The sequence below is a fragment of the Podarcis erhardii genome, assembly GCF_964252035.2.
Source record: "Podarcis erhardii genome assembly, chromosome: 2".
Classification (NCBI taxonomy): Eukaryota; Metazoa; Chordata; class Lepidosauria; order Squamata; family Lacertidae; genus Podarcis; species Podarcis erhardii.
Window position 1 is genome coordinate 110,041,915 of NC_138498.1, and position 14,602 is coordinate 110,056,516.

At 44.4% G+C, this 14,602-nt stretch overlaps 2 long non-coding RNA genes across 2 annotated transcripts in view; one reads left to right on the forward strand and one right to left on the reverse strand.

Moving 5' to 3' along the window:
- The window catches only part of LOC309337460, a 180,823-nt gene that overhangs the window by 74,283 nt on the left and 91,938 nt on the right, over nt 1-14,602 (forward strand). The gene's annotated exons all lie outside the window — the stretch shown is intronic.
- LOC309337345 lies at nt 3,079-10,600 on the reverse strand. The gene is made up of 3 exons (XR_014154180.1): nt 10,163-10,600; nt 9,129-9,236; nt 3,079-4,264 (listed from the first exon to the last, which is right to left on the reverse strand). It is a non-coding gene; the product is annotated as an uncharacterized lncRNA (long non-coding RNA).

Sequence of the window (14,602 nt, forward strand, 5' to 3'; positions counted from 1 at the left end):
TTTGTTCCTTGACTTTTCTCAAATCCTGCAGGAGGCGCCATTTCCCTGATTTCTTTTTAATGACGAAAATTGGGGTGTTCCAGGGGGATGAGGACGGTTCAATGTGGCCGAAAGTCAATTGTTCAGAAATAAGCTGGGCCGCCGCTGCGGATTTTTCTTTCGGTAGGGGCCACTGTTCTACCCACACTGGAGTATCGGTGATCCTGGTTTGCCACACTGGAAACATGTTTTATCGGTGGCTACAGGCTGGTTTTTATTTAGCGCTGCCGCCAGCAGATGAGCCTTGTGGGTGGCTGTACCTACAGACTGACAAATGCGAAGCATAGCTGCTGTGTCTGTGGTAGGATTGTGTATTATTGGTCGTAATGCAACTTTACAATACTCATTGGCATTTTCAAAGGCCAATTGTTTGCTAATTATTTGCTTGGCTTCAGGATTATCAATTTGGCGACTCACTGCTGTGAGCAGCCTGTCCATAAAGGAAGAATATGGTTCTCTTGGCTCTTGTCTGATTGAACCCCACCGAGATTGAATACTGGAGGGTTCTGGAATTTTTCTCATTGCTGCTTTAGCAGCAAGGGCAGTAACCCTCAATAAGATTTGCAGCAGTGTGGCTTGCACTGAAGCCTGAACAAAGGGACCATGCCCCATCATGGCATCTATGACATCTGCGAGGGTAATGTTAGGGTTATTCCCTCTGACTTGTTGTAATAAAGCCGGAGCATAAGCACAGCAGGCGGTTTCCCATTCGTGGATAAACAATACGCCTGCTGATGGAGGTAACACTGTACGGGCAAGAAGCTTTATGTCATCTGGAACCAAAAGCTGGGCTAATGTGGCTTCCAAAAGTGTCTCCATATATGGGGCTTGGAGTCCATTGGTCTTTACTGACTGCTGCAGCTCTTTCAAAACCTTAAAGTCAAAAGGTTGATGTTGGGCTTGAGTTCCTGCTGGGGCGCCAGCAGGGGGCACTGTAACGGGAAATGCCACAGTATCCTGAATTAAGGAACAGGCAAGGACTGCACGTTGAAAAGGGGTGGCTGGTTCTGTCGGTGAGAGAGCAGGGTCATTGCCAACCAGACTGTGGTATTTTTGCAGGATTCGATCCTCTGGGGTCTGGTGGTGCTGGCAAGGCAAGTGCCGGAACTGATGGCAACACGGCAGGCTGGATTAAAGAAGCCAGAGGTGATGTTGGCAATACTGCCATGGAGATATTTTTTGGTGATAAAGAGCCATGGCGTAACGAACCTTGCACCATGCATTCAGAACTCGAACGCCGATGCTAGGGTGTCCATGAAAATGTGCTCCAATCTTATCCCAGTGTTTTAATTCCCAAGTTCCATCTTGGGTATACCAGGGGCAATGTTCACCGATGGCCAGAATAAGCTGTATCAAATCACCCTCAGGAACTTCCAATTTGTTGGAGGAGAGGAGAAATTTTAAGTCTTTTAAAAATTTCTGTTGGGGAATAGACAAAGAGCTGCCCATTTTTCTAAAATCAATATACCGTATTTTTTGCACCATAACACTCACTTTTTTCCTCCTAAAAAGTAAGGGGAAATGTCTGTGTGTGTTGTGGAGGGAATGCCTATGGGTGGCATGCCTGCGGATTTTCCTCCTCTAAAAACTACGTGCATGTTATGGTCGGGTGCGTGTTATAGAGCGAAAAATACAGTAAAAGGGATCGACTCACCGGGGATCCGAAGATGATTAGCGCTTTGTAACCCTTGCCGGGCGTGGTGAGTCGATGATACCATTGCGTGGATCGAAAAGCCTCAAATGGTTTTCTTTGAAGTCAGCCTCACACTGTTTTCTTTAGTTAGCCTCTTCTTTTAAGTTAGCCTCACACGGTTTTCTTTAAAACAGCCTCACACTGTTTTCTTTTAGTTAGCCTCACACGGGGCACCACTTGACGGAAGACCAGCCGTCATTAAATGATGCTTAGCATAGAAAAAAGACACAGAGAGGCAGCAGTAATCTCAGGATGGAGGGGCAGCTCCTTCGACTTCCCTCTTGTCCAGTAACTTTTTTTATTATCCTTTGTCTCACAGCCAGCATGGCCCTCTGCTAATGTCTCACGTTACATCCTGGTAATGGCTCCCATCACCATATAAGGTAATACACTCTATACACTGCCAGGCACAGACATGCTGGTCACCGAGGTCAGCAGGCACCAGGCAGCACTAGAAGCCTCTGCTATGGCTTTATGGCTCCCACACCAAGTTTCCACTGGATTCCCACACTATGCTCTTTCTGTTCGCCTCAACATCCAATAATGAATTTCAATGTAGAAAGAGTCCTGAATACGTTTCTGGTTAATGCATTCTCTACACTCTTTGCAAAGGGTTTGCTGTGCTGAGACGGTCGCACCCATTTGTCCTTTGGCAGAAAAAGAAACAGGCAACAAATAGCGGTAGTAGCTTAACTTATGGTAAGGAAGATGTTGCAGCCATTGTATATGCCCGGGGGGCATCTCAGCTCACCTGAACCTGGTGGGTTTGGAAAGTGCATGAGGCTTTCGGCAATATGCTGGGGTATCTCTGCAATGCAAGGGGGATGAGGGCAGTGGTTCTCTTTGGCTATTTGGTGTACTGATATACTGATTGTTAGCCAAAATCCTAATGGGCGGAGGGAACAACGTTGAACACAGTGTCCTAGACCTCCATGCCCACCTGATACAGTGGTACTTCGGGTTACATACGCTTCAGGTTACATACGCTTCAGGTTACAGACCCCACTAACCCAGAAATAGTGCTTCAGGTTAAGAACTTTGCTTCAGGATGAGAACAGAAATCGTGCTCCGGCGGTGCGGCAGCAGCAGGAGGCCCCTTAGCTAAAGTGGTGATTCAGGTTAAAAACAGTTTCAGGTTAAGTACGGACCTCCGGAATGAATTAAGTCCTTAACCTGAGGTACCACTGTAATATCTTATGTGAAAAGAATGCCTGTTCCTTCCAATTCACAAGACACTTATTATATGAGGCTGGGAGGAACCTTCTTGATTTTTGCCTGTGTTTGCATACATTTGGACACCATTTTGAAGCCAGATGACAGACTGGAAGCAGAATATAGACCACAAGTTCACTTGCAAACTTTATTGAAAGTAACCATTGAAGCATCTGATAAAACAATATTACAAGGTATTACTCTCACGTTATTTCTGCATGCAAAAGTAGCAATCGTTTTAACTATTATTATCGAACTCTATTGTGATTGGCCACCTAGAACTCCCACCAGTCCACATTACTTAAAAGCTTTGCTACGTTCCAGTTACATTGCAATGTTCAGGAAAGAGAAAAGAGAACATTTGAGCTCTCCAATCAAGGAGGGGTTGGGAAGAACAGAGGGGTTCCATGAGCTCCAGGAAGAGATGAATTGAGAATCTGATGGACAGGACGCAGGAGACTCCAAATAGAAGTGGTTCCAGACTCCCCCCCCCCCAACCATCCTGACTGACTGTGTGGAATGAGATGTTCTAAGAACGTGGTTAAGAGCTGATAAATAATCAGGGTCCTGTCAGAATTAGGGCAGATGCCTGTTATGCCAAATGTACAATCCCTCTCTAGGAATGGGATTCATGATAATTTAGAGTTTGCAGAGAATCATGAGACTCAGACAGAGAACAGACCAAGATAGAAAACTGTCCTATGACTTGAGGCAGATGGTTTTGCTCACGAGCAACGACAGACCATCCAAGTTCACCCTCTTGTTTAATGAATCTCATCACCATCCGTAACACAAGCGAATGTTTTGGATAACCTTTTCTGTGGTTTGCCCAGTTCTAGCAAGGGAGGGGAACTCTGGCCTCTGGGCATAAGGAAGCATTCTGGTCTTCCCCATTTGGCACAAGAGGCTATTTCAGAAGACCCCCACCCCAGCCCACATCCACCCTACGCCTGACTTCATATGAGGTCAGGTGTGGGGAAGGTAAGAGTAGACAGTGTAAAACACCGCTTGGTAGGTGTCTATGAACTCATCAAGGAACATCCCATCCCACCCTCTTGCTGAAGTCAATGGCACACTTTTGTGGGGAGAAGTTACAGTGAAGGAATGCATAAATGAGTGGACACAAATGGGTGGTCCTCTTCTCTGGAACAGGAAGGAGGAGCAATTTAGGAACAGAATAGTAATATCAGTCAAAACATAAGTCAGTTTCACAGCACGACATTTTCAGTTTCATTGCATCTGATGGTTCCAATCCACATGCCCCTATCATATTATCAGGGCCACATTCTTTGATGGTTTTCACCAATTCACCTGTATCAACTGGAGAGAGATAGAGAAGTGTCTTTGTTGAGATTAACCAGTCAGTGAAGATAATTTTATTGTATTAGTCCAAAATCCATACCAAAAGAGAGGACAAAGGTTACTCCTCTTCCAACTATGCTTTACATTTTGATCTCAATCTTGAAAAGTATACTTAAAACAGAATTTATTTTGCTAAAGCTACTTAAGTGTCAACATTTTTTAAAAAAGTAGGTTAAAGCATATGCAAAATATATGTCTAATTAAACAAACCCTTAAATCTCAGAATCTCCTCCATTGTTGTGAAGGATAAATCCCAAATATTTTCCCTTCAGACTGAAAAATAGGCCACTTTCCAAGTGACATGCCAGTTCCTTGATGCAGAAACCTTACTTTCCTGTCCCTCTCCAACATTTCATTTTCTTAAGCAAGGTCCCTCTACGTAATGTGGCTTAATATAAGAATATAGCTGGCATTTAAGACTTTAATGAGGTAAATCTTCCATTACTGCTGGAAGACTGTTGCACAGTCTGCCTTGCAGCGATATGTCCATGAATCTCCCAACTTCACAACTGAATCCATGTGTTCAAAATGGAGTTGGGGGGAAAGCTATCTAATGCTCCATTTTCATTGGAAATGCTTGGTATTTTTCGTATTGCTGCTGAGACTTTGCACTTGCAAACCAATGCACTGTCATGTGACAATACGCTACGCATCATGCACCATGGTGATGAGGAAAGGGACAGCTCTGTCAATTGCTCATTGACTGCTTTGGTAAAAGATGTTACTCCTTACATTACCAAGTCAATTCAGAGCCTGACCAGAAAATTCGAACTGTTGTAGTAAATTTATTACCGCATTCGCCTGAATATAAGCCTCATTTCCCCCCCCCAATTCCAACAGTGAAAAGTTCAAGTACGGCTTATATCCGTGACCTTACACCACTGGCAAAGTGGCGCGGCTCCCCCCCCCCCCCAGGAAGCAGCCCGGAAGCGTTGGGCAATGGCGCACTGCTCGCCCACCGCTCCCAAGCCTTCCCCAAGTCACCAGAAAGAAGGTGGAAGGCCGCCAGCAAAGCGGTGTGGCTCCCCCCAGGAAGCAGCCTGAGTATTGTCTTTTTTCTCCCCCCCTTCAATTATAAAAGTGTGGTTTATTTGTAGGTGCGGCTTATATTCATGCCAATGCGGTACTCCCTAGAGAAACTTTGGGCTCTTCCATTTATTGAGCATTCATCCTGACTTGCTCAAGCTTAGATAATCAATGTGGAGGCCATGTATGTTTTACGACATCATGAATCTCCAATAAAAGGGGCAGCAAGACATTACAATATAGAAGTTGTTCCATTTTCGTGAAGTTTATTGCTCTACTATTGAGGAAATATGCCCGTTTGTTGTTTAGTCGTTTAGTCATGTCCGACTCTTCGTGACCCCATGGACCAGAGCATGCCAGGCACTCCTGTCTTCCACTGCCTCCTGCAGTTTGGTCAGACTCATGTTTGTAGCTTCGAGAACACTGTCCAACCATCTCGTCCTCTGTCGTCCCCTTCTCCTTGTGCCCTCTATCTTTCCCAACATCAGGGTCTTTTCCAGGGAGTCTTCTCTTATCATGAGGTGGCCAAATACTGGAGCCTCAGCTTCACGATCTGTCCTTCCAGGGAATACTCAGGGCTGATTTCCTTAAGAATGGAAGCGTTTGATCTTCTTGCAGTCCATGGGACTCTCAAGAGTCTCCTCCAGCACCATAATTCAAAAGCATCAATTCTTTGGCGATCAGCCTTCTTTATGGTCCAGCTCTCACTTCCATACATCACTACCGGGAAAACCATGGCTTTAACTATATGGACCTTTGTTGGCAAGGTGATGTCTCTGCTTTTTAAGATGCTGTCTAGGTTTGCCATCGCCTTTCTCCCAAGGAGCAGGCGTCTTTTAATTTCGTGACTGCTGTCACCATCTGCAGTGATCATTGAGCCCAAGAAAGTAAAATCTCTCACTGCCTCCATTTCTTCCCCTTGTATTTGCCAGGAGATGATGGGACCAGTGGCCATGATCTTCGTTTTTTTGATGTTGAGCTTCAGACCATATTTTGCGCTCTCCTCTTTCACCCTCATTCAAAGGTTCTTTAATTCCTCCTCACTTTCTGCCATCAAGGTTGTGTCATCTGCATATCTGAGGTTGTTGATATTTCTTCCGGCGATCTTAATTCTGGCTTGGGATTCATCCAGCCCAGCCTTTCGCATGATGAATTCTGCATATAAGTTAAATAAGCAGGGAGACAATATACAGGCTTGCCGTACTCCTTTCCCAATTTTGAACCAATCAGTTGTTCCATATCCAGTTCTAACTGTAGCTTCTTGTCCCACATAGAGATTTCTCAGGAGACAGATGAGGTGATCAGGCACTCCCATTTCTTTAAGAACTTGCCATAGTTTGCTGTGGTCGACACAGTCAAAGGCTTTTGCATAGTCAATGGAGCAGAAGTAGATGTCTTTCTGGAACTCTCTAGCTTTCTCCATAATCCAGCGCATGGTCTCTGGTTCCTCTGCCCCTTCGAAATCCAGCTTGCACTTCTGGGAGTTCTCGGTCCACATACTGCTTAAGTCTGCCTTGTAGAATTTTAAGCATAACCTTGCTAGCGTGTGAAATGAGTGCAATTGTGCGGTAGTTGGAGCATTCTTTGGCACTGCCCTTCTTTGGGATTGGGATGTAGACTGATCTTCTCCAATACTCTGGCCACTGCTGAGTTTTCCAAATTTGCTGGCATATTGAGTGTAGCACCTTAACAGCATCATCGTTTAAAATTTTAAATAGTTCAGCTGGAATATCATCACTTCCACTGGCCTTGTTATTAGCAGTGCTTTCTAAGGCCCATTTGACTTCACTCTCCAGCATGTCTGGCTCAAGGTCAGCAAACCACACTACCTGGGGTGTACGAGACATCCATATCTTTCTGGTATAGTTCCTCTGTGTATTCTTGCCACCTCTTCTTGATGTCTTCTGCTTCTGTTAGGTCCTTTCCACTTTTGTCTTTTATTATGGTAATCTTTGTACGAAATGTTCCTTTCATATCTCCAATTTTCTTGAACAGATCTCAGGTTTTTCCCATTCTATTGTTTTCCTCTGTTTCTTTGCATTGCTCGTTTAAGAAGGCCTTCTTGTCTCTCCTTGCTATTTTTTGGAAATCTGCATTCAATTTCCTGTATCTTTCACTATCTCCCTCACATTTTGCTTGCCTTCTCTCCCCCGCTATTTGTAAGGCCTCGTTGGACAGCCACTTTGCTTTCTTGCATTTCCTTTTCATTGGGATGCTTTTAGTTGCTGCCTCCTGTATGATGTTCCAAGCCTCCATCCATAGTTCTTCAGGCACTCTGTCCACCAAATCTAAATCCTTAAACCTGTTCCTCACTTCCACTGTGTATTCATAAGGGATTTGACTTAGATTGTATCTTACCGGCCCAGTGGTTTTTCCTACTTTCTTCAGTTTAAGCTTGAATTTTGCTATAAGAAGCTGATGATCTGAGCCACAGTCAGCTCCAGGTCTTGTTTTTGCTGACTGTATAGAGTTTCTCCATCATTGGCTGCAGAGAATATAATCAATCTGATTTCGATGCTGCCCATCTGGTGATGTCCACGTGTAGAGTCGTCTCTTGTGTTGTTGGAAAAGTGTGTTTGTGATGACCAGCTTGTTCTCTTGACAGAACTCTATTAGCCTTTGCCCTGCTTCATTTTGAACTCCAAGGCCAGACTTGCCAGTTGTTCCTTTTATCTCTTGACTCCCTACTTTAGCATTCCAATCCTCTATAATGAGAAGAACAACCTTCTTTGGTGTCATTTCTATAAAGTGTTGTAAGTCTTCATAGAATTGGTCAATTTCAGTTTCTTCAGCACCAGTGGTTGGTGCATAAACTTGGATTACTGTTAATTATGCTCATTTGCTCTTTATAGAGGGCATGTCATTTTGTGGCTTCCTTTGCTGCTGCTGCCTTTTATTCCAAGAGGCAATGAGCTTGGCAAGGACCCCATCATTTCACAAAGTGTTTGACCCATCTGATCATTCAGTTGTTGCTGTCTCCAGGAAGCTGTGCTGCTGATACTATGCCACAGAATATTTACAAAAAAGGAAACTTAAAAAAAGGAATAAGTAAGGGAAAGCATGGGTATCTGCTGTGGCCAAAAGGGGAACAAAGAAGTATCCAGTGAATGAAGGTAATTTTATTGTATTAGTCCAATAATACAACATGAACGATGGGGGTGGAGATGCTCCTTCAGGTATACTGGACCGAGGCCATTTAAGGCTTTAAAGGTCAGCACCAACACTTTGAATTGTGCTTGGAAACGTACTGGGAGCCAATGTAGGTCTTTCAGGACCAGTGTTATGCGGTTTCGGTGGCGACTCCCAGTCACTAGTCTGGCTGCCTCATTCTGGATTGGTTGTAGTTTCCGGGTCACCTTTAAAGGTAGCCCCACATAGAGCGCATTGCTAGTCCAAGCGGGAGATAAGCAGAGCATGCACCACTCTGGCGAGGCAGTCCATGGGCAGGTAGGGTCTCAGCCTGAATACCAGATGGAGCTGGTAGACAGACACAGAATTGACCTATGCCTCCATGGACAGCTGTGAGTCCAAAATGACTCCCATGCTGCGCACCTGGTCCTTCAGGAGCACACTTACCCCATTCAGGACCAGGAGTCCTCCACACCCTTCCACCTCCTGTCCCTCCAAAACAGTACTTCTGTCTTGTCAGGATTCAGCCTCAATCTGTTAGCTGCCATCTATCCTCCAACTGCCTCCAGACACTCACACAAGGACACAAGTATGGTACAAGGACTTTGTTTTCTACACTGAGGCCCACCATAATAAAGGAGGAACGTCGACAGGAGAGTCTCCTTACCTGAAAAGGTTTCTACCATCAGACAGAATGATGCCTCACATGTTATATCATTCGGTATGCATGGCTCGCCAGGACCTTTTATGATGCATCTTCTGCATATCACAGCATCTGTTGTAAGAGACAGTATTTCACTGGTGGAAGGACCAATTGATATTCAATGCCCTAACCCAGTGTTTCCCAACCTTGGGCCTCCAGCTGTTTTTGAACTACAATTCCCATAATCCCTGACCACTGGTCTTGCTAGCTAGGGATGATGGGAGTTGTAGGCCAAAAACATCTGGAGGCCCAAGGTTGGGAAACACTGCCCTAACCCACCAAAATCCTATCAGCACACATAGCTGTCAGCAGAGACCCCAGAACAGAAATGGTATAATCTTTTTTCCCTTGGACAGTCGAACAAAATTTGCATTTCTGTGTATATATTAAGAGATGGAAATTGTACGCAAATTAGTAGCACGCTCCTGTGGCCTGAGACTAGCAACACCTTCCGCCTAGACAGCTGGACCTTCTTTCTCGAAGATGGTACACTCTGAATCAAAGCAATCGTCAGTCGGGTTTTCTGTGGATTGACGTTTGTTTGGATTCAGCCGAAAGTAGCGAGTTTTCCTGAAGAAAGTGGTGGGGGGAAATGGAAAACCCCTTGGCCCTTGCCTCAAAAGCACAGGATGAGCAGCAGTGTGCATGAGCCCTAAATCTCTCCAATTATGTAAAGGCAACAAGAGGTGGGTGATTTGATTCACTTCTACAAACATAGGGAACTGCCTTGTCTATTTTGCTCCATTATCAGGATGCGCCACGATCTTCTCACTGCAACATTCAACTGGAGATGGTAGGTAAGGGATTAACTTGGGGCTTTCTTCATGGAAAGCAAGAGCTCTAACACTGAAATATCATAACCCCACTAAAGGAGGCATATATTCCACTCTTGCCCCAAAGTACATCCCCTCCGGGTTGCTCCTGGATTCAACCTATGTAGAAGAGTGGCTTATTCTTGCTTCACCTGTTCAGGGACAGGAAATGGGCACCATACGTACCTCCAGTCCCGAGGCAAAGCAGAACACAGAATGTAAGTAGCCAGACCTGAAGCAGACGTGGCCTTTGATTACCAAGAAACAAGCTCTGCTCCATTGGAATGCCTTTTGTATGGAGAGACAGCTTTCAAAGCCTAGCAGCTGAGAAACCACAGGTTTTCAGGGCAGGCAGGAACACGCTGCTCACTTTGAGGAGCCGGGTTCAAGATATCCATTATATACGGCTGGGAGGAACCCTCTTGGCTTCTCACCTCATCCTGGTGGGCTTGAAAGGTCCAAAGAGCCTCTGGCAATATGCTTGGGTCACTCGGATGGGCAGCAGAGAGTGAAGGCGATGGTTGTCTTGGGCCCTTTCAGGCATAAAGTGCTGATTGTTAGCCCAAATCCAGATGGGCTGAGGAATGAGCTGCATACTGTACAGAATGTCGCGGACCGTGGCGGATGCCTGATGCTATCTTACGAGGGTTTTCTGTTCTGCTCCAGGTTTCAGTTGTAATAGTAAGATGTGCCAAGCACGCAACTCTCAACCAGCCTGCAGATGAAACACAATGGGTGACTTCAGATTCAAATTCAAAATCCTTTATTAGGCATAGCACACCACACATTAACAAACAAACATTATATACAAACTGTATAAAATACGGGCATAGCAAACACAATTTATCCCAGGCCTATTCTTAACTCCCAGAAATTAAACGATGTACATAAATAACACAATACAATATAATATAGAATAATAATACAACGCAACAACATCACCTACCATTAAAAACCACTAAGTCTCCCGCTGAAAGGGATAATAGTAAGAACCAGAGGAACTTGTTACAGATAGGTAGCCGTGTTGGTCTGCCATAGTCAAAACAAAACAAATTCCTTCCAGTAGCACCTTAAAGACCAACTAAGTCAGTTCTTGGTATGAGCTTTCGTGTCTGAAGAAGTGTGCATGCACACGAAAGCTCATACCAAGAACTGACTTAGTTGGTCTTTAAGGTGCTACTGGACAGAGGAACTTGGTGTGACATCCGGAATGCACCACGCATACCTCACTAGCACCCTTAAATCAAAGACCTCTCCAAACTCTTTCTATTATGTCCTGGAATGTAGCTGGACTTTCATGTAAATTAGCTGATCTTGATTTTATAAATTTTCTTGAATCTTATGATATAATACTCTTGCAGGAAACCTGGTCTCTTAAACCTTTAAATATTCCTAATTTTATTACCTATAATTTACCCGCTACTAAAATGTCAACAAAAGGTCGTCCTAAAGCCGGTTTGATCTGTGGTATTAAACAGTCAATGGGTGACTTCTGCCCACTCCATATTCTCGAATCGTTGTGTTAGCAGCTTTCTTTTGTACAGTATCTCACTGCGGCTCATAGTGGAATGAATGATGTGCCCAGCCATGTGTTTCTGTTCTCCATGAGTGATAAATAAGTGGGCCTTTGATATTGCACGTATCTTCAACTTTACTCAAAGATGTGGGACATGGAGAGACAGCAGGCTTGCAAGACAGACTCTCATTCCTGGCAATCCCATGAACAGATATTCTGGCCACCTCCATATTTCTTGGAGCCAAACTGCATCCAATAGGAACTGATGCTTTTAATTGGGGAGAGGTAGAAGGTTGGCTGGTTAGTCAGTTGACTGAGGCCCTTTTATTTTGGAATCTGAGTGCAAAGACTTGGAGAAACAGATGAATATGCTACGGTTACGTTAATGTTTCCAGATGCTGACTGGGCTCATGTGTATTTTGTGTATGGGATTCTATTTGAACACTGCCATATACGATGCAACAGTGTTATGCAGAGTAGAGGATCTGCATTGTTTGTTTTGCCCTGTCGTATTCTTGCCTGTGTCTTCCGGAAGCTGGAGGGGCCCAGAGAGGGAAAGGAAATGGAGCTGAGCACAGAAGTCTGTTGCAAAGCATGGGATATGGCCCATATAATTAAGATTTCCTCAATTTTGAGGAAAGGAAAGTATGAGGTACAGTGATTTCTTTTGTGATCAAGATACAGTAATTACACAGGAGCCAAAATAGAATACAGACCGCAACTTCATTTTTAAATTTTATTGAAAGAAATAATTGATGCGTAAGGTACAAGAAATAATACAAACTATTATTTTCGCATTATTACTGCATGCAAAACTAGCAGTGATTTTAACTATTATTATTGAACTCTATCGTGTTTGGCCACCTAGAACTGCCACCAGTCCAAACTACTTAAAACCTTTCTACGTTCCAGTCATATCGCAATGTTCAGGAAGGAGAACAGAGAACATTCAAGCTCTCCAACCAAGGAGAGGTTGGGGAGAACAGGGTTCCATGAGCTCCAGGAAGAGAGGAATTGTCACCATCCCTAGCACAGGGTATTGTAGTTGATAACATCTTCTGTGATTTGCCAAGTTCAAGCAGGGAAGGGGAGTGATAAAGAGACCCACAAATCCTATAGACAGTGCAAATCACTGCTTGGCACATGTCCATCAACTCTCCAAGAAACGACCCATTCCACCCCAATACCTAAGTCAATTGTGCACTTTTGCAAGAGGAACTTACTTTTCAAAATATCAGACAATGAAGGAGTGCATAAATGAGTGAGCACAAATGAGTGGTCCTCCTCTCGAGAGCAGGAAGGAGAAACACAGTTGTGAACTGGATGAGTGTTTGATGGGGGGTTCCCGTGCTCATGGAGGCTTCCCAATGCACTCAGGGTGCTGGAAAATCATCGGTCTAAGATATATGGCAGCCCTCCGCAAATACAGAAGACTCCCTAGGTCACACAGTCAGCCACCATTTTGTGGAGGATGGTGAGGCTGGTGAGTGTGGAACATCCCCTTAATGTGATTATTAGACATGGCATCAGAATGTCTGCATGGGGCTTTTGTCTGTCATTTGAATTGCAATGGCAGGAGGAAGATCTGGAGGAGGAAAATGGCAGGAGGAAATGATATGAAATGTTCTAATATTGTGTCTATCAAAGGAGAAAGATTGGTTATCCACCCTTTTACATAGATAGGTGAAAATAACTTTAGAATAGAATAGTAAGATCAGTCAAAACATAAGTCCCTATTACAGCATGATACTTTCTTTTTATCTCCCGATGTGACCTCTGTCCCACAGAGTTTTTTCGAACTGTCTTCGCCACATTCTTTGACGTAATTAGTCAATTTGCCATTTTGTGCTGGAGAGAGATAGATAAGTACTTAGGTTGATACTAACTAGTGAATGAAGAGAATGAAGAGAAGAGAGTGGAGCATCCTGATATTGGGGCAAAATAGACAAGGCAGCTCCCTGTGTTTGTAGAAGTGAATCAAATTACCCATCTCTTGTATGTGTATAGATGGGTAGATTCAGGGCTCATGCACACTGCTGCTCATCCTGTGCTTTTTTACGTATGTAAAGCAGTGTCTTATTCTTGTTTTACCTATTTTGAGATGGGGAATGGGGGCAATACTTACCACAGGTCCTGAGCAAAAGCAGAACACAGAATGTAAGTAGGCAGACCTGAAGCAGACGTGGCCTTCGATAACCAAGAAACAAGCTCTGCTCCATTGGAATGCCTTTTGTATGCAGAGAGAGCTTTGGGAGGCTAGCAGCTGAGAAATCGCAGGCTTTCAGGCAGACAAGAACACACTGTGCAGTTTGAGGTGCCTAGTTCAAGACATCCATTATATAAGGCCGAAAGGAACCTTCTTGACTTCTTGCCTCATCCTGGTGGCCTTGAAAGGTCCAAGGAGCCTTTGGCAATATCCTGAGTTGACAGTGAAGAATAGCAACGATGAAGGCAGTGGTTGCCTTGGGCCATTTCAGGCACAAAGTGCTGGTTGTTAGGACAAATCCAAATGGGCTGAGGGATCAGCTGAATGCTGCACAGAACATCCCAGATCTCATCTTTTGTGGAAGAATTGCTTGCTCCTTTCATTGGGTTTCCTGTTCAGCTCTGGGTTTCAATTGTGACACGAAGATGTGTTGAGGAACTAATAGTCAAATAGCCTGCATACTGGCTTGATCATCCACATTGCTAAAAGGTTCTGTTGAAAGGAGGTCACTTTTTTATTCTGTTGCTACGCACAGCAGTATGAAAGGTGTGCACAAGTATGTTTCTCTGTCCACCTTCCGTGAGTAATACATGGTGAAGGAATGATACATGGTGGGAAGCACACTTCCAACTGCCGGGTGTGGAGCACACTTCCACCCGCAGACAAAGCCACAGCTGTCTGAACATCTAACCTTTGTTCTCTTAGTGGTCTGCTGTGCCCTGTCTGTGCCCTTTGTCTCCTTCGTCATACATGGTTCAAGGGGAAAATGACGCAGTGGAAACAGGTGCCAAAATAACTTTGTACCACCCCTCAATCTCAGGATTGGAAGATGTGTAAAGGTCACAGTCCAAAATGTATCTGACTGGTTTTGCATATTGTGCTGATAAAAAGATCTTCAGCAGAG